Source organism: Hirundo rustica, chromosome Z (assembly GCF_015227805.2).
Source record: "Hirundo rustica isolate bHirRus1 chromosome Z, bHirRus1.pri.v3, whole genome shotgun sequence".
NCBI classification, from domain to species: Eukaryota; Metazoa; Chordata; class Aves; order Passeriformes; family Hirundinidae; genus Hirundo; species Hirundo rustica.
Window position 1 is genome coordinate 38,441,466 of NC_053488.1, and position 2,209 is coordinate 38,443,674.

Genomic DNA, 2,209 nt, shown 5'->3' on the forward strand with positions numbered 1-2,209 from the left:
AAATTTTGGTGGATGCTGTTTAGTCACTTTAAAAGAAAAAAATATATTTTGGTGAGTGTATAGAGTATGAGAAATCATTTGATTAAGTTTTTTATTCTTATTTTATCTTCTTCCCATCCTTTCCCCTTCACTTGTTTTTTGGTTTTGGTTTGGTTTTGGTTTTTGCTTTGCTTTGGATTTGTTTGTTTGTTCCTTTGGTTGATTGGTTTGAGTCGGTTTGTTTCCCTGTGAATTTAGAAAAATTAATATTCTGTCAGGAGTAGGGGAACCAATGACAGGAGCAGGCTGCCTATTGTTGGTAGTGTTTGCAAAAAATGTAAAATTGGTGGCTAGGAAAGGGATTTTTTTTTAACCTGCCAGTATCTGTCTTCAAAGCCCTTTCTTTCTCTGAACAATGTCTGTTAGGCCATTGAGATTTGCTGTGATAGATTGTCAGTATAAATACTCAATATATATACTCAATCCCAAATTGAGAACCATGCTCGAAGACTCCAAGAAAAACTAGAGGTAATTTCCCAAGTGAAATAAAAATAGAGGAAGGTGGAGCATGGGACATCTTGAGGGTTTTTATGCTTGAGGTATGAGGGGTTTTAGGCTTTATTTTGTACAGTTTATAAACACAAACATCCCTGTGTCCGTTTCTTTGCTTGCCCCTCCCATCTGTGAAGAGAATCCAAGGAAATTATAACCCCGTGAGTCACCTCTGGGTTTATTTTCTGAGGCTTTTTGGGAACAGTACATCATTTTTTTTGTAACAGCAAAACAGCAAAAGCTTTTGCCTGTCTGGAACCTATGTTACTGGCTCTTGAGTTGCAGTTTCAGAAAAAATTGCTTGTTAGTAGGAAACGGACCATGCCTCATTTAATGTAATCCTGTTAGAAGTTAGTAGAGCTGACTTTAAACCTTCAGTGCCATTTTATGGAAATATTTCTCCTATAATGAGTTAGAAAACTTCCTTTGAAGTTTTTGCTTTAGCATGTAAAAGGATAGGAGTGTTTCAACTTTAAACGGCACAGATAATCCACAGATTTTATTTTGCTTGTGCAGAGCAGGAGTAATGTTATTCAAAATGCAAAAGTAAGTGTTGTGTTTGGTTTAGATGATGAAGTCACACCTGCCCTTCCTTTTTTGCATTTGCATTAATATTTAGCCATCTCTGCTACAATAATTGCATGTGTCTCTAGTTCTCTTTCTCTCCTGCCTTCCCACCTCCTAGGCAATGTTACTTGTTTGACATCTTTTTCTGCCCCACCTCATTGTCCTTGTCTTCATTTTCAACACGTGCTCTTTGGAAATCCATTCACATGCCTGTGGTCCTGTGCAAGCAAGAAGATCTCAAAAAAGCTGTTTACAGCATGACTGCTCTGCAGATATTTCAGTGCAATTTTCTGGTATATAAGGTTTCCAGATTGGTGTTCCAGCTTCTAGAATTAATGAGAAATATTACATTGTTTTTCCAGCAAGAAAAGGAATGAAAATAGTGATATTGAGAAAGCATGCTTACTTAAGAGCTAGTATCAAACAGAAAATGGTTTATGTGGCTATGTGTACCAGTCACTGGTTCTTGCCATACCCACTTTGTTTGCTCTTAGAATCAGCTTTTAACATCCTTAATGTTTTGGTGCTCTGTGTATGCATGATGTGCATATATTGCCTCACTGTACCTGACAGTGGTGTGTGTCAGAGCCCTTCAGATAACCGCTGTTCTTACAGCCTGAATTCAGAACACAGGTTGCAACCCCAGCAGAAGTGTGGCCACATTTCTGGAGGGTGCAACAGCACTCCTGTAGCAGCTGCTGATGGCACTTGTCATGGCAGTTGCTCTCACACCTTACATGTAGCTTGGCAGCAGCTTTTGCACTTTCTGTCCTCTCTTGTCTACAGTATATCACAAACTAACTTCTTGTTATCTTTATTTCAGGTGCTAAGTAGACTTCTTGTGGTGTATCTGACTGCAGTTGCAGAATCCATGTTCTTCAAGAATGTTTTCCTTTTAATGGGGAAAATAAGCTGCCTTTTTTTGTTATTGGTTACAGTGAAAACTTCCAATTAATTTGGTGTCAATATATGAAATCTACAATATTGTCACACAGGGACATGGATGTTACTCTGCTAAGAATAAAAGCCAGTTCTTGCCTTATGGTTATTCAAGAAAATGAAGCCAATGAATGTGCTATGGCAGTGCCAGGTACTTGTCTCAGAATATCCT